This window comes from Neolamprologus multifasciatus, chromosome 8, assembly GCF_963576455.1.
Source record: "Neolamprologus multifasciatus chromosome 8, fNeoMul1.2, whole genome shotgun sequence".
Lineage (NCBI taxonomy): Eukaryota > Metazoa > Chordata > Actinopteri > Cichliformes > Cichlidae > Neolamprologus > Neolamprologus multifasciatus.
The window spans coordinates 6,719,716-6,743,944 of NC_140446.1; the positions used below are offsets into that span (position 1 = coordinate 6,719,716).

Sequence of the window (24,229 nt, forward strand, 5' to 3'; positions counted from 1 at the left end):
AACCCCAGAAGATTATCTCCAGCCAACTCTACGGCTTATTTCAATGAGAAAATTCCTCCAGGCTGATTTAAAAAGCACCAGTTAGTGAACTCACCCGGCTGCATCACAAATAAATTTAAAATCTTTTTTGCTGTGACATATGATTATTTCAAGCTCCATATCGACTCGTTGCTTTACATGACTCACAATTCATAGCAATCTTTGTTCATCTTATACCAAGCATTTTCATAATAAATAAGTTGTATGAGAAAAATCGTTAACTTAAAAAGGCTGCCAGTGTTTTGTGGTTCAATAAATCTTTTTGTATAAGATGGTCATGAAGAATGTGCATTTAATACATTAATCCTTCAGGGCAGAGAAACACTTCTCTCTAGTACTGCTTTAACATTTATCTTTATCATGCTATGATCACAAGGTAGCAGCACTCTAAACCATACCCTACTTTATTTGTTTATGTTTCTGTAGATGGCATCATAATTTTTAAAAGTGAACATCATGTTGCATTAAATGAGACATTAAATTACTGATTGAAACCCTAAAAATCACAGATTAATCGAGAAACTTGATATTCTTCCTCAGATTTCGACACAGTCTAACAAATTTCTGCAGCTGAAGGAGTCGCCCCCTGATGGTCATGAGAAATAATGCCAGTTTTTCGCAACATCTATTGTTTGTCCAACCTATACCCAAGGGAAAGCTTTACTTTATGTAAAAGTACCCAAAAATGTTAAACTGCCACAGATTGATGACGATGTGCTCATACTTGAGCTCTCCCAACTGCAAACTGTTTATATACTAAACCTAAACCTTTTTAATACTTCTTTCGCAATAAAAAAGTTTGAATATTTATGCAACAACTAGGCAAGGAATTCTAGTTCAGTCTCCTCCTTACGTTTGGTTTCCACAGGTCTTTATTCCTGATCACGGAGTCCATTTGTTGCCCTCAGTCTCCCCAGAATGAGCTCTAATCCCTCGAGATAACTAAAACTATGCAGGCACTCTTCTAGGCGAAGCACATGGGGTCCCAAAGTGTTTTTAAAGCCCCCGTCATGTTCATGCAGTCCTAGTTTCCCTTTTGTTGTCACAGTGACTGGGGGCCTCAAACATTAGAAGGGGAAAGAGGAAAGAAAAGGGGAGGAGGGGGTCATAGGGCTGACAGGAAGACCAGGACCCCTTCTTAGCATCTTAAAGCCTCCAGTCCTGCTATAGCTTTTACAATCTTCCACATGCTCCCACTTCCCTAATTGAAGATAAATGGACAATAACAGCTAATGGTTGTGGAAGGGTTTGTGACAACTATAAAGAGGGGCTGATGGATATAATATACTTAATATATTATGGTTTACAAATATTCTGTGGATGGGCACAATTTGCCATTTTCCTTGTAGATTAAATGTGTCACATACCTTTATATTACTACATGATATCTCATGTGATATCAGATGATATAGAGTACTGACGCCAGTATTAAAACACGGTTCTTATCCCTTTTATATATTTTATGCATAAAGCAACATCAGACTCGGCTTACAAGTTTCCTAATAAAAAATTATCAAAATGATAATTTTAATTGAGTAAATTTATACATTTACTAAATTAATTTAGTAAAATTATAAATTACAAGAAGTCAGAGCCATTTTCTGACATGTAAAAACAGCTGAATTGAAATAGCGAGCTAATATGATACATTAGCAAATTAAATGCATGCAACTCTTGTCTAGAAATCACTAATACAATGTTGTTGAGGCCCAGCACCCAGTCAAGGCATCCACTTAGGCCCATGCGCACACACACACGCACACACAAAAACACCGCATGGAATGCAAGTAATATTAAAACCACCCCCAGTGTCCACTGTGTCAGCTGATTGTGAATGTGAGCAGACTGTTTTTGTCTGGGAAAGGCTTTGAAGGCTTTAATGCCCCTCGGTCAGCCAGTCACTCCTCCAGCAGCAGGAATGTGTGGCACTCCAGCTGAGGAGGAGACCAAACATGAGCAGTGGTCAGTGTGGGGTCGTGTCGAGTCTGCAGCCACCCATTTTCTGATGTCTCATCACTCAAAAGCCACAGGTTGCAAGACGAGATGTAGAGTAATATTTCTTCCGCGTCAGACATTTTTCATTGTGGCAGGCAACAGGAGCAGTCTTAGGAAATCTGCTGTCACACAGAGGCATCAGGATTTTATCCTCTAAGCTTTCAGTGCTGACAGTTTTATAGGGTTACTTGTATAGATGGAGCACCGGAGAAGCAGCATAGAGAGAATCTGCAATTGCGGCACTTTTTAAACCGTAATAATTCAGCATAAAGTTATGTGGATCAAAATATTACAAAATAAAAGTCAAAGCATTATAAAGTACACACTTTTCACTACAACACTTAATGAAGCTCTCTAGGTAGGAATGATCTGATCAATTTATTTTAGGAACATTGACCACATACTCTTAATTGTAAAAGATACCCCTCACCAAGAGATGATAATGACATAATCTGGGACCCACCTTAAAATAATCCTTTGGTCTTTATTCATTCAGAGGAAGTAGGGACCCTCAGCAGGAGAGTTACTTAAAGGCACTTTATAGTTTTTGCTAAAACACATTTCTAACACCAACATCTAACATCTAAACTAACAACATAAAACCAGATTTTCAAACAGTAATGTTGCAGGGGATATTTGTACCAACTGAGCATCGTTCTGATGACAGGATAAAGCGCCTCGTCATCAAGCTCAAATCATCTTAAAGTGGCTTCTTGAACATGGCAATAAGTTCACTGAACTCAGATGACCTCCACAGTCAACAGATTTCATTCCAATAGAGCACCTTTGGGATATGGTGGAACAGAAGAGTCGCAACTGGGTTATGTAGCTTACAAGTCTGCAATGTTATCATGTCAATATGGCCAAAAATCTCTGAGGAATGTTTCCAGCACCTTGCTGACTCTGTGCCATTAAGAATTAAGGCTGTTCTGAAGCAAAAGGGGATCCAAACTACTACCAGTAAGGTAGGGCTGTGCGATATGACCAAAATCTCATATCCCAATATAAGAATTCTATCGTCCAGTAACGATATAAATCACAAAAATGTAACATTTTCTGTAAATTCTGTGAATCTTGGGCAGCTCGTCTTGCGGGAAGTGTTTCCAGCTGCGCATCATGTAGCTGGAGTCGAGTGTTTATACATTTTTAGACATAAGTTGTAAAGGCCGCCGTTTTCTTTGTGAGTATTTATTACACGTCGTGCTGCAGGGAAAAGCCTGTTCTAACGTTTGAGTCTAAGGTTTATTTTTTAGCACCTGGCGGCTCTTTTTTTTTTTTTACTTCTTATCCCTAAATAATCTGCTCTTTCACGTGATTCAGTTTATTTTGAAAAGTCTCAACAGGATCTTGAGCTTTATTGTGAAAGGTTTATGTGGAACATAAACAAGCAGACACGCGATGCTGTTACCGTCGTTGTTGCTAACCACAGCGCATAAAAACAGGCGCTTGTTCATCTGTAGTGTGGTTATATTAAATATAAGAGAAAGAGAGAACTTTAAGAAATTAATATAGCCACTACAGTGACCATCAGAACGATGAAAAAAATTAGAAAAAAAGTTGCCGTAAAGCAATTTTATGCCAATAGCGTAAAATGAAACGATAGACGTTTTTATATCGTCATCCGATATATATCGTTATATCGAACAGCCCTACAGTAAGGTGTACCTACTAACGTGTCTGGTGAGTGTATATCTCGTTTGAAAGAGGTCACTTTCTCATCACACCTTGTCAAATGACTGCAAATGTCAAGAAAATATTATACTGGCTAAATAAAAAGCAATAGTGAACACTTCTGAGTAAATCATAGTGGCTCAAATTTCAACTGAAATTACTGATCTTGACCTTCCTCGTCTTCCTCCTCTCCCTCTGAGATTGCTTCCATCCACAGCTGGCATCAACCTTCAAACTCATCCTAGCTGGCTGTACAGCACTCTCACCGGGATATTTTTGGTTAAATTACACCATTAGTAACAAGTGTGAACAATTTTGAGCTGTTGTGTTTAATAAATGACACCTGTGCTGTAGCTGTGTTTACCTTCTGCTGCCAGTGGTTGGCATAAAGCTTTACAAGTGAATTACTGTGCAAAATTGTTCTTTAGTGAGTGAAAATGTGTTTAGAGTTTTGCGAGAAGGTTAAATTGGCTCTGCAAAGTCTGTCAGGGGTGACTGATTCAATAAACTGGCTTAGGGCTGAGAATTTGGTTCAGTGAATGGGAATTCACGTTATTCTAAAAAAAAAAATGCACCATGTTTTTAGAATAAAGGTGTTAAAGGTGCAAACACAAGAGGGTCGTTTCTAATCTGTGGCAAGTTTAACTTTGTGGAGTCACACATGCAGCTGCTGAAGGGGGAAAGGTAAATACAATAGGGAGCTTTAGGTGCCGTGACCTTTCTCCGAGGGAAACAGGAACTTCCAATCAGCAAGTTTTTGTTACCGGTAGGGAAGGGCCAGTGCTAGCTGATTTGTAGAGACTACATTTTCAAAATAAATGTTCGGGACTCTCCATCAGTAAAACACAGCAATGGCATCAGAAGGATGAAAAAATAAAAATATGTACGCTAAAATGATTTCCCAAATATACTTGGGTGGCCGTTAAAATACCTGGGCTGTCCTCCCAAGTAAAGTCTATGTCCAGGGAAAGACTGGATCATAACCATCCCTTTGGAAAATGCTCCCAATCTACTTCAGTTTCATTTGGGCATTAAAACCAGCATTTGCAAAATGCTAAACATCTTTGCTCCTTCCGTTTTGTAGATTTTTTGTTATTATAATTTCTAACGAGAAAAAAAGAAAATAATACCAGAAATATGAAGACTTAAAAGCCACAAAAGCAGTTCAATATTGTCTACTATGGAGACAACATAGAACTTAGAAGTGTGTAGAGTTCACTCCATACTGGACATAAACAGGTGCTCTACTTTCAAAGAGTGCAGTCAGTAAGCCTGCTTTGGTGCTTTACAACCCACTCCTTGAGTGGAGCCTCAGTGTGAACATGCAAACAGAGTAAGAGTTTGTAAGTACAGGCTGCAGGCGCCTATAAAAGCTGGCCAATCAGCTTTTATAGTCTGGACGGCCCATGTGATCTGCATTAAGTTTAATTTATGACTTAATATATAAGGTATATACAGACCATTAGAGCTACAAAAATGAGAAAATCTTCATGACTACACTTGTGGAATTTATTTACATAAATGTATTTCGAGTGTATTAACATTTTGTTTTATAGAGATATACTTGGCTACTGTATACTGATTAGCACAAGGATAACTCTCTTAAACAAAATATTAATATGCTGTAATTATATCCAGCACACCCATGTGCTTGTGCTAATCAGTACACCACAGTATACAGATTAGCACAAAGTTTGCATTGTTGAAATACATAGTAATAGTTTAACCAGGTACTACAAATCATGGAGTAGCTGACACTGAGCAGCAACCTTGGGGCTGAGAAGTGAAGCCAATCTGTAAATGCCAAAAAACTGCAGTTCTTCCAATGACCATGTTAAAATCTCCGACTTTAAAAATATGTTTATAGCCCGGTAATGACATCTATGGCTGGTTTCCCACTTCAGAACAACTGTACAAACGGGTAAGGGGCCACTTTGATTTACAGGTGTAGCCATTGGCTTGACTTCACCTCAGTCAATTCCACTGAACTGGATCTCAGCAGTGTCCGTGCTGTTGGCGCGTTTTGCATAATTTTTAGTTAAATTATCTGACTGATATTATGCCTTGCTATGCGTTACAAACCATCCAAGACATTTGGGCTTTACTTCAAGTGAGTTAAATTCTAATTTTCTGTTTAATCAGTTTGTTACTTAGCACCAATAAGCATCCCTACAGTTTATGAACACAGCTTGCTAACCAAGCATGGCAGTGTTAGCTGTTGGCTTGAAACTCCACAATCTCATCCAAATATGGTCACTTCTGGCTCTAAAAGCCCATCCAAAAACATAGCATTAGTCAAAACACACTGACAGTGAGGCCTTAAAGTCTAGAAACAAATGAGTTATGGTATGGCTGTGTCTATCTTTTACATACAGTCTATGCTTATGACCCTCCAATGTCAACTTTTTGCCACAAAAGACAGACTAGAGGTTTGCTACTACATTAAATAGCTTCTAAATGCTTTGTCCCTTATATTCATACAAAGAGGAGATTTATTAAGAGACAGGACATTATTAAAACCCCATCATTTTAACAACTTTGAACCTGCCCTTAAAACGAAAAAGTTCTTTCACACATCTTCATTTCTGTGGTGAAATAAGGAACAAAAATCAATAAAGAGAGAGCAATACATTCACAAAGAAATGCTGAGGATTCAGTCTACAGGATCAGACTATATGCTGCACATAAAATGTGAAGGAAAGTCTGCAGTCTGCTCTGAAAAACTCCACTCAGGCAGGCTGCTCCAATCACAGTGGCATATTTTATTACACGTACAGCAGTAAACTGTAGATACATTTCAGCAGCATTCTCTGGCATGCGTGGCAACCTTTCGTCTGACTGCATCTGAGATTGGCAATTAGAGACGCAAACAGTATAAAAGCCTTTTTATAGAGGCCGTTTATAAAGATACAGTATATGCAGTTTATTAGCCATGCCCTTTAAAACTGCAACGTCACACAAACCTGCTTTGAGACAAACTGAAAGAGCCTACTCTAAGTCCTCCTTTGTTAGCGCCACACCATAAACACACATCCACAACCACAGAGGTGAGTCTAAAAATATTCCAACACCAGGTGAAGTGTTGGAACTGGTAAAAAGTTGTGTTATCCCAGCCCTCGTCCGAGACTCAGAGGTGTTAGGGGCAACAGCTCGGACTCAAAGAAGAACATGGGCAGAAAGAAGTAAAGAAGAGAGAGCTTCAGTTTTCCCCAGGGAGGGTCCACATGAGGGAACAAACAAATGAGTCTGGAGATCCCCTCCTCCACTCTCCATCAAACTTCTGAATCCAACTCTCTCTTTCTGTCACACCCCCAATCTCCTTATTCTTTCCCCTCATACTGGAAACTGGAACACAGAGAGAAAACTGTGACAAAGCTATTTTGGTTCGTAGACAAACTACCTTTCCACGGGCAGACACCTCAGTGCCCCGACAAACACCCCGGTTATCATGCCAAAAGGTAATGTTCCCAAGCAAACTTTTTCAGACAACTCAAATAAATAAAACCAATATTAGATTCCCCAAGAGAATAACTGAATAAAAAAGGGAATAAAAAACCTTTAGAAACTGTAATTAACAGCTGAAAGGTGCTATGAGTATGTACCACATATAACTGTGATAAATATTAGACCACAAAACACCTTCTGAATCATTCAGTAAGCAAACCCCAAACCATTTATCATTACACAACACTCAAATCCATTAAAATTATTAAGGGCTGGCCTTCAAAAAATAGAAAACCATAATTTAGCCCTTTTTCTCTTTTCTGCAGTGACTAATCGTCGTTTTGATGCTGAAAGACTGTCTATAAAATGTCAGGCTATATAACAAAAAGACAGAAAAATCACAAATAGAGTGCAGTTCAAATGCTAAACATATGATTTAGACCTGACGAAGAGAAAAAGAACAAGTCATTACATTTGAGGCAGGACAAATACAACAATAAAGACCAACAAGTGAGCCATTACAGTGGTATTTTGTACCGTGTGGTTTTCCTGTAAGTCGGGACTTAACGCCACCCTTCTAGAACCTTTTTGACATAAATATTACTTTTTTGAAGTGCATGCATACTGCATTATAAGTAGTTCCACTATACAGAAGTGGTGACCAGTATATTTAAAATATTTGACTAAACAGGCATTTTTCTACATTTATGGGACATTTGCAAAATATTTTGCTATGAAGTAAGAGAGATTCTGGATTTAAAACACAGTAATGCACTTTCCAATGACCATGATGCTCTAAAAGCTACTTTCAGATGCTCACTTATTCCCAAAGGGTCTCCACACCAAGTAGTTCGGCATGTTTGATTTGGCGTTTTTTGGGGGTTTTTGTCCTTTCTGACATAGCCCCAAGAGGCATTTGTGTCCTCCTGGGATCAAACAGGGGATCTTTCACCTGTTAGGCAAATGTGTAAACATAGGCCCTTACGCTTAAACTTTACTATACAGTAACCTCTACTTGCCACCCTTGCACTACTGAGCAGCTACAGAAGAGTAATCAGTGAAAGGTCATGGCAGTTTTTTCCACCTTTTTTTTTGCCTACAGCTACTGTTAACTATGAAATCTTACCGTTATTAAAAACAATACTGATGTTTAACAATTTCTGCTTATTTAGACTGATTGGGAGTCTAAAACTAAAGATATTTAATTCTTACTTTAAGGAGATTATAAAAATTTACATGGCATACTGATTAGGAAAACAAGTGCATGCTGATAAGCTAACAGATTCATCAACTAATTGTTTACATTTCTTTACACAAATGTAAAAATTCTTCTCTTTTTACCTTAATGTACAATAATCCTCTGTAACTTTCAGTCACAGTGGGACTCCCACTGTGAATGTCAAACACCGTCCATCACTTTCAATGGCCAGGTAATTAAAAGGTAACTTCCTGTTTCTCCAACGGTTTTTTCCTGCGAGTCTCTTACCCCAGTTTGCTCCTTGCATAGCTGCTCTAATGTCTGACCAGCTCCTGATCATCCAGCCTCCTGCCCCTTCGTGTCTCACTCCGTTCCTGTTTCTCTGTTTCTGACCAACCCTCCTGAGAGGGAAAAAAACTTCTCTAAAACCCCCCTTCCCCAAAAAAGAAACCGCTCATTCTCAAGGCAAATGCCACCAATGTGAATGAGAGCACAGTCCCCTCCCCTTTCCCTGCTTTTCACTCTCTTTCATGCATCCCACCTCCTCCTCCTCTCAGCACTACCCAGCCCCTCTCTGACATATGCACACCTCCTCTCTCCATGCTCCACTCCTCTGCCATTTCCTTTGACTAAAGAAACTATACTCTGCAAGGTCCTCTACTGCCATTGTCAGGCAGTTAAAAGAAGAGGATGCAAGGGAAGGGGGAAAAAGCTGTCAGTTAAAGATCATTCTGATCTCTCCACACATTTTAAACAAAGTAAAAAATAAAAAATAAAGTGGTGCTGCATGCATCTCACTCTGAAAAGGTGCAGAACCCCCTGCAACCCTGAAGTGGATAAATGAATGGATGGCATTATTAGCTGTCCAAATTGAGTCTTTAAAGGAGACGTGGTAAACACTAAGATTCAGAGTGAAATTGTAGTTTTATGGAACTACAGATAAAGGAGCCTGTTTAATTAACTCCCAGAAAGGATTAAAACAGGTAATTATGCTACGAATTATTAATTAGAAGAAGCTGCCAGAAAGATTAGAACTGGTTTACCTTAAAGGAAAAACAGCCAAGTGAGGATTTTGATATTTTAAGAAGCAATTCTGGATGTATGACATGCAGGCACATTTAAAAACAACATGGTAATGATGATCTCTGCTCTAAAAAGTCTCATGAAAACAAATGCCAGTGAAAAATACAAACGAGAGCAAAGTATATAATGAGCTGTAGTACTACAACTAAAGCAGTATCCTGCACAATCACCTCTCAATAGAATTGTTAAGGTACTCCACGCACAATGATTTGGGGGGTTTGAGCAGTAAGCGGCTACAGGTAGGAATACATGGTGCTAAGCAAGCAGAACAACAATAAGGGTTTCATATAAAATATGGATATATTTTATACCTGCATTATATTTTAGCATTTCAATGTCTTGGGGGTTGTACATAAAGTGATAACATCTGCTTGCAAACAGCTGCATATTTGCTCCAAGCATCTGTGAAAGGGACGGTTGAAATTTTTACAGAAGTGACGAACAGCTCTATAAATAAACACTGTTTACATTTCAACTGGTTTAACTGGTGCAGGAATCTAGTGTACATGCTTCGATAATAAAAAAAAGAAAGAAAGAAAGTACAACGACTCTTGAGCACTTTTGTTTGGTTCAGGTTTCATTTTTAAAAGTGCTTTCAAAAGATTGAGGTTCTATTTATTCAGTGGGCAAGGGGGCTGTCGTGTCGTGTGCACACAAGTATTTATTGTGAAAGCATTGGAGCCTCCATTCACAGCACACACCCACACGCTTTGTGACAAAAACATTCTTCAGTCTTGGACTGCAGCTAGCGATTGTAGTCGTTTTTCTGCTCTATGGCCTCTGAAAGTTCAGCATCGTGGCACATGAATCAGTTCTCCTCCTGTTGGTTCTGGTTAACACGGCCCTTCAGATTACAGCATATTTTCAGAGCAGCAGGAGGAACAAAGTGGACATGGAGTACATCTGACAGCAAGATGGTATTTCACTGGATTATTATTCACTTTTAATGAACCCAGAAACCAGGAGATTAAGAATCTCTTGTCTGGATTAGTGCTACCAGAACTCAAAAACCCCTCCTTTTTTTAAAAAATATTTGATTATATAATCTCATTTAGAATATACACTGTCAGCCCTTGTCCAGACAGACAGCATTAACTTTTCATGTTTTTCCAGTGGTGGGAGAAACCAAAGCTCCTGGGGAAAACCCACACAAGCACCGGGAGAAAATGCAAACTGTCTAGATTCAAACCAGGACTCTCTTGCTTTATGACAATATTGCTAACTAATTAAGCCACCATGCTGTCTAAATGAAATAAAAGAAACTACACATGGCCACAAAACTATCCACTAGAGAAAGTGTTTAGAGCGAGCTTGGCAGCACTGAACTTTCAAATTAATCAAATCAGTCTTGTTTATATAGCACCAATTCACAGCAATAGTCACCTCAAGGTGTTTTCTATTGAGAGAACCCCAGCAATCATAAAATTCCATATGAGCAAGCACTTGGCAATGGTGGGAAGAGAGAACTCCCTTTTAAGAGGAAGAAACCAGGTTCAGGTAGGTGCAGGTATCTAGTGCAACCAACTCTGGGGTGAGAAGAAAGAGAAGAGACCACAAAGAGACCACGAATAACAAATGAGACAAAACATTAACTATAGGAGAGAACAGATAAAAGTTACAGACAAGCATATAAATGCATCAGGAATTAAAAGAGGGAAGTAGACAGGTGTATCGTAAGAAATTCCTCAGCAGGCTGAGCCTATTCCAGCAAAACCAACTTGGGGGTAGGGATGGGTATTGTTTAGGTTTTATCCGATACCGGTGCCAAACCGGTACTTTTGAAACGGTGCCGGTGCTTAAACGGTGCTCAAACCGGTGCTTAAAGAATGGAGAACACAAAATTGGTCCAAAAACCTCTCATGTTTAGCTGTTTTTTTGTAAAAAGATAACAATGTTAGCCTTTTCTGCAGCTATGGGGCATATGTGGTATCACTCTTGGCTGGAAGCAGTGCTTAAACAATGGAAAAAACACAAACTTTATCCAAAAACCTCTCATGTTTAACTGTTTTCCACTTTTTCTTTGGTCATTTTAGCCTTTTTGGCCAGGGTGAAGGGAGTATCTGCCATCAAACAAGAAGACAGCCGCATGTAACTACGACAGTGTTTGCTAGTTCACCTTACATGCATTAATGTAATAACGTGGTTAGCCTACTCAACGTAAATTACACACGAACAACATGAAGCTACTCACGCAGAGAAGAACGGCTGCTGCTGCCATCATCATCATCCGTCATCATTTCTGCTACACTGGCAGGGCTCCGGGTTGATAACAGGCACCACACCTGCAGTAGATGTGCACGGTGTGAGGTCTCGCAGCAAGCTATCAAATACGGCGCATTTCTCGGCTTTAAAAAAACCCGCTATGCGTCGCCAGGTGTTTCATCGGATTTGAGGTGTTACCTCCTTTGACAGTGTCACAGTATCAGCTTAAAGCACTTGTTGCAGGCTGCTGAGTTTGCATCTTTTGCTGTGAAGTACAGCCAGACTTTTGACCGCTTCGCCTTGGGCATTTTTAATCTGTAGCTCTGCTCTAAAAGAACGTACGTACCTGGACCCGCCTACTATCCTCGGAAACGTAAAATGATTGGCTAGAATCTAAAGTGTATCACAGCTCAGGAAAAAAAAGAGCACCGAAATAAAGCACCGAAATGTGCGCTGCTTTTCGGTCTGGTTACTACCGTTTATGTCAGAACGCACCGGACACCGGTACCCATCCCTACTTGGGGGTCACCTCATCTAGCCCCAACTACAAAAGTCTGAAGCCCAATTTTAAAAGCAGAGATAATGTTGACATTGTACACCCTCTCCATCTTCTCTGTTTCATATGTGGTTCTAGACCTTAAATACAACCCAAACGTCTGCAAGCCCTCTATTGATATATTCAATCAATTATACAATTCCTTCATTCCCTTCACTGCAGAAATTAAGAAAATACTAAAACAAATCACCAAATATAGTTATAGTGGGTATAAATAGAGGTATGGTTTATACAGTTTCCACCAACATTTGAGACAAATATTTGTTTCTTAAGTTTCTAAATGCTGCCCTGTTAATCTCGCATGTCTGCTTTTAGTGTTGTGTGGGTATAGGTTGAGTAACAATTTAAATTTATTAAAGTTTCATGCATGCTGGCTTACTCTTATACCAGCATTACTAGCTGAACTTCAATTTAGGATTATCAGACAGTAATCGCAGTTTAATCGAGGATATGACATGCTGAAGTTTATTCCAACATGGCTTTGGCAGCATTCAGCGTTTGCCTCGACCTGTAAGCCACCATCTGGTCAATAAACATGAAAAAAAGGAAAAAGGAAACAGGAGATGGTGTAGTCAGTGTAGCTCAGTTGCTCCCACATAAAGAGAGGGCTAAAGTAGGGTACGAGAAGTAGGCTATGCCCTGCCACCACCGCCTTACACACATACAAACACAGATTTGTCCCTCTTCCTTTTCAACTCTCTCTTTCCCTGCTCGTAGAACTGGGTCGCAGTAGTAGGCACAAGGTTTGTCCTTCAGGCAACAAGACGTGATGCTGGGGATGGAGTTCAAGGTCGTTCTTGATCAAGTCTCAATGGGAGGTCTTGAGAATACTAAATGGGCCACAAGTGAGGTCTCATCAGCCTGCAGCCAAAGCAACAGAAACTGCTCTCTGTTGGAGGCTACCATTTGAGAACAAGCACCATTAATCAGCCGCCTGGAGGCCACAACTGCTGGACTAAAGACGCAGGCTGCAAATCACCGCTGTGAATGCCACCATTAACACTACCACTTTACTGGCATGGGATGGCCAACATGACTCAGCCCCTATTTGAGGGAACTGATTTACAGGCTGAAGCAGCAGTAAAGTAAAATTCTGTAACTTCTCTATCTGCAGGACAGCCGAGTTAAAACCATGAGGAATATTAGAGGGAAATTCCAGTAAACTAAATGATTCCAGTGTGGCTTTGCAGAAATATTGGGTACATCTGTCTGTGGTCTCCAGTTTTTCTTCCTCAGTCATATAAAGTTTATTATCCTACAGTGATACTTAAAATGTTTTGGAGTGCCAGGAGTAACATAATTTCTAGTGAACACTGAAAACGGCTCCCGAGAGCCCACAGTTCTACTTTATCTACATCTATAGCGGCTGCCCATCAGGTGGCCATCCACAATAAGCTGTGTTGCCATCTCTCTGCGGTCCGTCATCCTGCTTCCTTCTATAGTTTCATAACAACGGCTCCCGTCTGGGAACAGAAACCAACAGAAAGCTAGGCCATCCATCAGTGTCCGTGCTGCCTCGGCATGGGGACACACTCCCATTGGACGCTGCAGCTAAAACTGGCCTTGACCAGCCAGCCCTTTGGACCACTTACCTCCAAAATAATCCACCATGGCACAAAGCAATTCATGCACACCTCCCAAATAAAACCGCTGAGAAAATTTCAGCAGTAGGGTGATTCATCAGTATGAAGAGAGAAGCTAGAGAAAGGGACGTTTGTAGATTAAAATAAGTAGTCCTACTGAGCAAGTCCAGTCATACATAAATCCACACAAATGGGCCGTTTTGAGCTGGCAGGGACCCGACTTAACCACACTCTGATTTACTGTATAATGTGGCAAAGAGATTAGGGTTATGCTTCCCGCTCTGGAATTACAGCAATACCCTATCCATGATTAAGATCTGTTGCAAGCTCCCACGCAGCAAGAATGTGTTAACGTCCACGGCAGCACTATGCACGCTGCAACATGTGGGCCACGCTGAAGCCAAGTCACAACGTCAAAGTGTCAAACAGGAAATGACCATTAGAGAAAACCTAATGCGGGTATGAGGAAATGGCCTCAACATATGAAGAGGTTTTAGCAGTACTGCATGCAAGAAACTCCTCTTACCTGTCACTGACACCCCGTCTTCAGCTTCTGGAGGCCTTAGAAAATCATGTACGAGTCTGTTGAGCATCTCAGGAACTCGTCATTCTTCTCGTCGCCTCTCTGTTCTCCCAGACTGAGGGGATAAAACACACACACACACAAAGAAGCACAATGTTGAATCAGCAGAAGAGAAGCAGCGAGACTACTACTGCTGTGGGGAGGCTGGAAAACGTGAAAAGTGACAAGTGTGTTTATAGAAGTCGGCAAGAAAGAGGAAAATCTGAGTCACAATGGCAAAAAGACTTCACAGGGAAGAAGCCTGAGAGTGAGGGGATTTTTCCTTGTCAACAAGAGCGAAGGCTGAACACAAAAACTTGCACCTCGTTTAAAGCAAAAACAAAAAAAACAACAACTACACCCTGGGACGAGTTTTAAAATGCTCGTGTTGATTCTTTTCCATGTTAGGGAATCGTGTGGGGTTTGTGGGTTTTCACAGGAAATCACTTTCTAAGGTTGAGCAAGGTTTAGAAATTATACCTAAAAATTCTGAATTGACTTCTACCTCAACACCTAAAAAGACAAAAACCCACTGCCACCATCTGGAAAGAAGTACAGAGTCCATCTGCAGCTCATTAAACTGACGTATTGCTAGTACAGCAATAATTTCGTTTGTAATGGAAGAGGACAAGAAAAGACCGTGAGAAGTGCCAGAGGTGAGTAGACAAGACAGCCTTCATTTCACACTAAATATTCAAGCCTGCTGCTACAGTGAGATCACCCTAATTGTGGCATAATCATGTTTTCAGTAAATATTGTGCTGGGAATGAAATACTGACAGTAACAAAGAAAGAACTGCACCAGAAGTCTAATGCCATACACCAGAGGCTTCATCTATCAAACTACAAGGTACTGCCAATGAAAATTAGCCCGTATGGATAAATACTGTCTATTCAACTGATGGGATAAAGTGTTCATGTTAATATTGTGCATTTTCCCTTTTTAAAATAAAAAGGAAAAAACATTACATTTAAATTTTTTGCTCTTTCCAGGTCAAATTTTCAAGTTGCGATGCATCTCTTCTTAATTTTATAAACATCTACAGAACCCAAGTACCACACAATTTATTTTACATTCAATTAACTATAATTACAGTTTCTCACTGCGAAATGGTCCTTTTTAGAGGGTGTGACAACGCACATAATAGCAATTGGTATCCACACAAAACAAAAGTAAGTCTATGATGTATTATTATAGAGAAATGCCTGCATTCTTCTTTTATGTCTATCTGATAAATGCAAAAGTTTACTATCACCATACATCCCACGATACGATATTATCACAATACTTAACACACGATACGATATTATTGCAATTTTTTTAAATATTTTGCGATATTCAGATTCTGTACATAAAGGTAAACTTTATCAATATTCATTTTATCTAATATCAAAGTCTCACACTCAGTCTTTCTCTCATTTCAGTCAGTTTTATTGTTGACAAACTGAACGGTTTGTATTACAGTCTAGTCCAACTTAACTAAATGCAACCATCTGGTACAATTATAGCTATTCTGAACTATGACATTTATGAAAACTATGCAGCCCCTTCAGCAACTGAAGAAAGCAACTGAAAGTAAATTAAAACAAAATATAATTTTACATTAAATAAAAAAGTTTTAAACTTAATTAAAATAAAACATGTCTTATATTAAAATAAGTAAACTGTCATGTTTATTACTGCCAAAAAAAGTTAAACACATTTGGACAGTGAAGGAATGTCAGGATTCTTGCTCAGAAAAAGGATCAACATGCTCTGAAGTCAGAGCACAAAAACCTTTTGTGTAACAAAATATCGATTTCTGCTGTCCCTGTATCGATACACTATTAGCAAACAAAATATCACAATACTACACAGTATCGATTTTTTCCCCCACCCCTACTAACCACCAATTTTAAAAGAAAAAAAACAACAACTTGTAGTTCCTTTTTTTAATGCAACATTACATATGCAAGAAAAGCTCTGAGTGAAACTACACATTCCCACAGTATTACATAAGAGACAATGCAGACCTTAGGACTATTAAACAAAGAAAAGCACATCAATGTGTATCAATACTTGAAACATAAGATATTTCTAAAATGACAAAACAAGGGATGCACATCTTGTAAATGTACAATATTTTGCCATGTACGGGTAGGCTATAATTTTCTTCTGCAGTTAGTGGCAAAAGCTTCTGGCTTATATCAGTGTAAATTAGAATTTGTCTTTTTCTGTAGTTCATTTTACTTGAAGCAATATTTCTCGAAAACTTGACTGTGCCGCAAGTAATTAGGATTATTTCAGTGTACTGTAGTAGCAGGGCTCAATATTTAGTGCAAAATGAGTGCTGTCTTTTCTCCTTACCTCTAAATTATTGCTTTATTAGTAATACGTCAGTTTAATGAGCTGCAGATGGACTCTACTTCTTTCCAGATGGTGGCAGTGGTCTGTTGTCATTTTAGGTGTGGAGGTAGAAGTCCAGAAACCCAGAACAACTTTTTCCACCCCCACTTTGAAACTAATAATAATTTCCATAGAATCAGAGATATGTCCATCCATATGTTCATTCACCCGTCTATCCAGGACGGATGGATAGATGATCATCAATCTCAATCCTTTAGCTGTTTGAGTTTAAAATTTAACTAAATGTAACTACAAAGACTGAACTGAAACAAGTCTCCTCCACAGTTTGAACTACAAAAAAATGCAACCCTATATTAACTGAAATTAGGGTTTATATTTGTTATTAAAGAACACACAAACTCACACGCACATACAAAGATGTCTGTAAACCCTTTGCATGTTCTGCAAGTCTAAAAATAGACTGGTGGTCTCAGCTGAGAAACCGTGAGAGAGGAGCAGTAGCTAACTGGTTCATGTGAATCTCCCTTCATCAGCAGGATGATAAGATTTGTGGTGTTCGCTAAAACTAATGTTACCAAACTGCCTGCTGGGTTACTGCAACTGTAAGGACTTTATTTAATACTAGCCAAGCCATCAGCTCTTCCATCTGTGGCTAAAACACTGTATTAGTAAGTTATAGACAGATGGAAGTGCTGAGGAGACTGTGGCTTCCCACATGTAATGTAGCTCAATCCAGATGGTTTAAATGCAGCTTCTTAAATGCTGTACAGTGATAGGGCCAGGCCATTTAGAATAATTGAAGGCCAGCAAAGAAATGCCTTAACACTTGTTTGTTTTAAAGGCTGACAAATGACCTACAGAACATAAGCAGGTGTTTACTTAACAGAGCAAACAGTGCAAAGAAGGACGCAGGACGCAGGACTTGGATCATTGCACTGAATAAAAAGAAAGCAGAGGGCAGTATTTTGATAACCACTTATTATGTCACACAAAATGCAGTCTGATCTAGACCCCAATTTTCATAAAAGGAAAACTAGACAACCCTCCAAAAATCCATAAAAGCTGCAGCAGGGCTGGCACCATTGACATGCCTATGAACGGCATCAAACGCCACAATGGTGTAGTCCTTGTCCTGCTCTGCAGCCTGTGAGCTCAGTAACAGAACCAGTTCTCCACCTGCTGCAGGTTCTGGTTAAAAGTGTCATCTGCTCTCAAGGGATTGGTGCAGAACAAGGAATCCTCTCACCAGCAGTTTACTGGTGTAGGAACATGAGATGGCAAGGATTGAGGTTGCCTGTTTGCAGCGACAGAACTTTCAAAATCAGACTGAGGGCATTGTTCTATCATTGATCCCATCCTTGTTTTGTCCTTATTATCCTTGATTGAGGAAAACAAAACTCAAAAATATGGCTAAAAGGCGCAAAAAGTAAATTCTAAGAGTAGGAAACAAAACAAAAATGTGTTTATAAATCTCAGCTATCAGTCTATTCTTAATCCATGGATGCAGGTCTGTGACATGATGGTAATAAACTTTAGTTAAGCTCCACAGTTACAGAGGTCATAACAGAAAATCACAATCACCACCATGTGTTACGTCATAATTTGCATTTTATCTATTAATATTTTGTGAATTTACTACTGGTAGCATGCATTTTAAATATAAATAATTTAAAAATATAAATGTTGATAGTGGATGTCAACATTATCTAGCAGAAGGTTTTTGATTTTAGGAACAACGAGCCAGGCTTGTTTTTAAAGTAACCTTCAAAGACAATTTAATAGCACTAAATGTCACAGTGAACTGCTAAATGATCCAAAACACCACCAAGAATCAGTGAAGTGTAACAAAGAAGACCAGGGCACCCTACTTCATCTCCACCAAAAGGGTAGCTTTTGTTATTTGGGGGAAAGAAATGACTGAAACTAATTTCTCCAACGTAATTGATTAATTTTATGACTGTTTGACGATGGTAAGGTAAAGAAAAGAAACAGGTTTTCTTCAACAGGGATCATTGAAAAGTAGATTTACACACCAAGAAAAATTAATTTAGTTATTACCATTTACCTGCATTTGAAGCAGAAGTTATTCAGAGCACATTTAAAGTATTTCAGCTTTCACACTGGTAACAAAGAGATTGCAGATGATAGATTAGGGTTTAATCTGTAGGCCAGAGTGCCAACAATCATCCACATAAAGAAAGAAAAATCACAACTCTGGGAGTCAGAGCAGGTCATCTACTCTCAATCTCAAATTAGAGTTTCACTATACTCTGGAAAAAAGTTAAAATCCCAAAAGAAATTGCCAAATGTAGTTTAGATATTCCAGACTGAGACAGAGTCCAGCCCCTCTCCAGGAGACTGGTTCCAGTTGGTTAACGACAGCGAGACCTGGAGGGGCGTGATTGGGAGGAACGGCCTCCCTGATCTGAACCCGAGCGGTGCTTTGTTATTGGACTTCTGTGCTAATCACAGTTTGGCCATAACGAACACCTTGTTCGAACATAAGAGTGTCCATAAGTGCACGTGGCACCAGGACGCTCTAGGCCGTAGGTCGATGATCGATTTTGTAATCGTATCACCAGACCTGCGACCATATGTTCTGGACACTCGGGTAAAGAGAGGGGCTGAGCTGTCAACTGATCACCACCTGGTGGTGAGTTGGATCAGGTGGCGGGGGAGGACGCTGGACAGACCTGGTGCACCTAAACGCGTAGTGAGGGTGTGCTGGGAACGACTAGCAGAGGCCCCAGTCCGCAAGATCTTCAACGCACACCTCCGGCAGAGCTTCAACAGCATTCCGAGGGAGGCGGGGGACATCGAGTCCGAATGGACCATGTTCAGCGCCTCCATTGCCGAAGCTGCTGCATTGAGCTGCAGCCGCAAGGTGGTTGGTGCCTGCCGTGGTGGTAATCCCCGAACCAAATGGTGGACACCAGAGGTGAAGGGAGCCACCAGGCTGAAGAAGGAGTCCTATCGGGCTTGGTTAGCCTGTGGGACTCCGGAGGCAGCCGACAGGTATCGACAGGCCAAGCGGAATGCGGCTCGGGCAGTGGCTGAAGCAAAAACTCGGGTGTGGGAGGAGTTCGGAGAGGCCATGGAAAAAGACTTTCGGACTGCCTCGAAGAGGTTCTGGCAAACCGTCAGGCGTCTCAGGAGGGGAAAGCGGTGCTCTACCTGCACTGTGTATAGTGCTGGCGGAGCGCTGCTGACGTCGACTAAGAAAATTGTCAGGCGGTGGAAGGAATACTTCGAGGACCTCCTTAATCCCACTGATGCGTCTTCCAAGGAGGAAGCAGAGTCTGGGGATGAGGGGAATGACCCGCCAATTTCTGGGGGCGAGGTCACTGAGGCAGTTAAACAACTCCTTGGTGGCAGAGCCCCTGGTGTTGATGAGGTCCGCCCCGAGTTCCTGAAGGCTCTGGACGTTGTAGGGCTGTCCTGGCTGACACGCCTCTGCAATGTTGCGTGGAGATCAGGGGCAGTACCCGTGGATTGGCAGACCGGGGTGGTGGTCCCCATCTTTAAGAAGGGGGACCGGAGGGTGTGTTCCAACTACAGGGGGATCACACTCCTCAGCCTCCCCGGGAAAGTCTATGCCAGGGTGCTGGAAAGGAGAGTTCGTCCGCTAGTCGAACCTCTGATGCAGGAGGAACAATGCGGTTTTCGTCCTGGTCGCGGAACACTGGACCAGCTCTTCATCCTCTCGAGGATACTTGAGGGTGCATGGGAGTTTGCCCAACCAGTCTACATGTGTTTTGTGGACTTGGAGAAGGCATTCGACCGTGTCCCTTGGGGTGTCCTGTGGGAGGTGTTGCGGGAGTATGGGGTGTCTGGCCCATTGCTACGGGCCATTCGATCCCTATACAACCATTGCAAGAGCTTGGTCCGCATTGCCGGCAATAAGTCGGACTCGTTCCCGGTGGGTGATGGGCTCCGCCAGGGCTGCCCTTTGTCACCGGTTCTGTTCATAATTTTTATGGACAGGATTTCTAGGCGCAGCCAAGTGGCGGAGGGCTTTCGCTTTGGTGGCCTCAGGATCTCATCTCTGATCTTTGCGGATGATGTGGCTTCATCGGGTGAGGGCCTCCAGCTCGCACTGGAGCGGTTCGCAGCCGAGTGTGACGCAGCGGGAATGAGGATCAGCACCTCCAAATCTGAGGCCATGGTTCTCAGCCGGAAAAGGGTGGAGTGCCCACTCCGGGTCGGGGATGAGGTCCTGCCCCAAGTGGAGGAGTTCAAGTATCTCGGGGTCTTGTTCGCGAGTGATGGGAGAAGGGAGCCGGAGATCGACAGACGGATTGGGGCTGCAGCTGCAGTAATGCAGACGCTGCACCGGTCCGTCGTGGTGAAGAGGGAGCTGAGTGTAAAAGCGAAGCTCTCAATTTACCGGTCGATCTACGTCCCTACCCTCACCTATGGCCACGAGCTGTGGGTAGTGACCGAAAGGACGAGATCGCGGATACAAGCAGCGGAAATGAGCTTCCTCCGAAGGGTGGCTGGCATCTCCCTTAGAGATAGGGTGAGAAGTTCGGCCATCCGGGAGGGGCTCAGAGTAGAGCCGCTGCTGCTCCACATCGAAAGGAGCCAGCTGAGGTGGTTTGGGCATCTGGTAAGGATGCCCCCTGGGCGCCTCCTGGGTGAGGTGTTCCAGGCATGTCCCACCGGGAGGAGGCCCCGGGGCAGACCCAGGACACGCTGGAGAGATTATATCTCTCGGCTGGCCTGGGAACGCCTTGGTGTTCCCCCGGATGAGCTGGAGGAGGTGGCTGGGGAGAGGGAGGTCTGGGCCTCTTTGCTTAGGCTGCTGCCCCCGCGACCCGGCCCCGGATAAAGCGGATGAAGATGGATGGATGGAGTTTAGATATTTTGATATTTGTTTATAAAAGCTAAACATAAATAAACTGTGACAATCATTATTTTTTAATCATTAAAATTTATCAATTTAAAGTGAACTGTAGCCAATCACAACTGTCATAGAGTCAAAACAGGGCTATTATGTAGACAGCCTGTCTTTCCAGAGACAAACAGTCACACATACAATTTTAGACACCAATATACAGAACAAGCCCTAAAAAACACACACACAAAAAAAACAAAAACAAACCAACAACAACATACGTTTCAAAAGAAGCTGCAAACCAAGGACTGAAAAACTAAGCCAGTGCTGAAGTATCAAAAGCTGCAGTTCCTCTAGTGACCACTTGAGGCTTCAAAAAACAAGTCAATCCTGAGTCACTGAAGTGAACCTCCGAGCCATGCTCTTGCTACTGGTGCCTTTTGGAGCGTTTTTAATTAAATCATCTTACACATAATATGCCCTGCTATGTGGTGAAACCCAGACAAAAAGTGTGTGCTTCAGTTGCATTGACTAAATGAAATCCTAGTATTTTATTAGCCTAAACTGAGGATTAATTAGCAGGTATCTGTCTGTACATCAAGTTAATTTTAAATAATCAATGCAGACAACCCGAGTTGACAGTTAGGGATTAATATCCTGATTACATGCACAAAGATGCAGGATTACTATGAACATATGTGCATGTCTGAGCATAACAGGATTCAGTAAGTTCACAGCTACACTGTGCACCAGTCAGGATTAAATGGGATGAGGTGCAGGAAATAAATTTAGCCACCTATTGGGAAGGACAGTGTAATAGAGTATAAGTAATGAAGATAAATGAGGTTCTGCATTTTCCAGGCTTTCAGGCATGCGCACACAAAAGCATGTGAACGTACACATGCAAACACAAAAAACACAGGGCCCAGTGGACTATTAAGAAATAGGGTGGCGTCCCACTTCTTCCTTGTCCAAACACTGCCATCCCATAGCACTTAGAATAATAAACCTAATGCTCAGCCATGTACCAAAGGTTGCAGGCGGGTTAACAAACTCGGTAAGAGGCAGTTGGACATTTACACACTCAACAAAGGCCATTCAGAAAACGGGGAAATGGTGTAGCATAAAGGAGCGCCATGCAAACAGTCATATTGACAGTATCCTGTAATAATAAACTTGAAAGTATGTAATTGATTTTCACTTGACTGCTGTTGTAAATTGTAAATGTGTGGTTATCTAACAGTATAAATGTAGGGGGGAAACATCTAATGGAGACTGGAAACATTGTGCTCAGAATTCTGAAATCATACAGATGTTTGTTTAAAGTGGATAAAATAGGCAGTGAAGGGGAAGTGAATCCGAGGAGGAAAAATGGAATGCCTGCCTTGTTTGGACAGTAAGAAGGTGGATCAGCAGAATCTCAGAGTTTTTCTCAGACATCCTCATTTAGGATCCTCACCCAGGCCAAACCTCAGACATACTCCTGCATTTCAAAAACCTCCTGGGAGAAAAATCCAGCTACTTCTTCCACGCAATGAGTAGTGGAGACTGAGGATGAGGTTACAACAAAATGAGGATGTGCATCATATTTTATTGCCTTCTTTAAGTGAAATCTAAGACTTCAGGGACAAGTAGTTGCTTTTCATTGCTGTGCATCTGTTGAAATACAGTTGAAAGCAATTTTATGCCATTAAGTCTTTCAGAATTAGCAAAAACATATACTTTGTGACAATACATCAGGGTCACAGACAGCTGCCTCTCCATTAAATGCCTTTCAAAATAAAAACAGTCAGCCATTGATCTTGGAATGAAAAAAATGCAAATAAATGTTTAAGTGTAAAACATTACATCTGTTTCATTATTATGATCAGACCTTTTTATTGCAAAACAAAAGCTACAATAACTACACTATGGCTTTATTTTCAATACCAATAAGATGTGCCGACTCTTTTCTACAATGGTTTAGAGATTATTGTACAAAATGACAACAAAAGTAAGAAAACCAAAGAATAATCAGTTGCAAAGTTTTTTGCATCTGTACATACATAAGCATAGCTGCACACCCCTGTGAAAAAAAAAACCCCAAAATATGTTGTCTTATTTAACTGTAGGTTGTGTAAAAGGGGCTGAAAGGAAAAAGAATAACCGGGAAAAGTTTTTTTTGTTAGGCGAGGATAGTCTGGCAGTGCGATGACAGGATGAGAGCGTATTCAAACAGTGTGCACATGTTCATCACTTCAGATCCACTTCCCCTCTGTCTGAATAAGCTATTATGCAACACTGTGACGCAGGTCCTGCTTGACCATGCATCCCACCTCCCACGTAGCTTCTGATCTGCACCCTCGTTCATTCCCATCACCTCTCAGTCACTCAGACATCTACCGCACAGCCCTCCCCCCATTCAAAAACCTTCACCTCTTTTGACTCTTTCATAGGCATATGATTTCTCTTTGAGATATATTTTTATAAGTCATAAGCATGCTTGTTTTAAAAAGAGTACATTTATGTGTCGTCCATCTCGTGGCCTCCAAGCTGGAGAATAATCAGGCCAGAAATCACACAGAGAGCAAGGAGAAATGTATTTAAAAATATCCAAACAACCAACCTCAGGGAAGGGGTCGTCCCACTTACATAAGTTCAGTTACACACAGTACCTCTTACTGTGAGGAAACTAAATGAAGATGTAAAAAGGTGGAGGCTTCAAGAGAGCCAA

General features: G+C 41.1%; 1 protein-coding gene and 1 long non-coding RNA gene across 4 annotated transcripts in view; one reads left to right on the forward strand and one right to left on the reverse strand.

Annotated features, from left to right (window-relative positions):
* The window catches only part of LOC146512367 (leucine zipper putative tumor suppressor 2 homolog), a 48,751-nt gene that overhangs the window by 11,235 nt on the left and 13,287 nt on the right, over positions 1-24,229 (reverse strand). Inside the window, exon 2 of one of the 3 annotated variants that reach the window (XM_085171057.1) lies at positions 8,636-14,409. The exons of 1 other annotated variant lie outside the window; for it this stretch is intronic. The gene's annotated coding sequence lies outside the window, so the exon portion shown is untranslated. The remainder of the gene's footprint in view (positions 1-8,635; positions 14,410-24,229) is intronic. One more of the 3 variants, XM_085171056.1, reaches the window with a different exon arrangement.
* LOC146512368 (uncharacterized) lies at positions 2,899-4,856 on the forward strand. The gene is made up of 2 exons (XR_014875816.1): positions 2,899-2,999; positions 3,694-4,856. It is a non-coding gene; the product is annotated as an uncharacterized LOC146512368 (long non-coding RNA).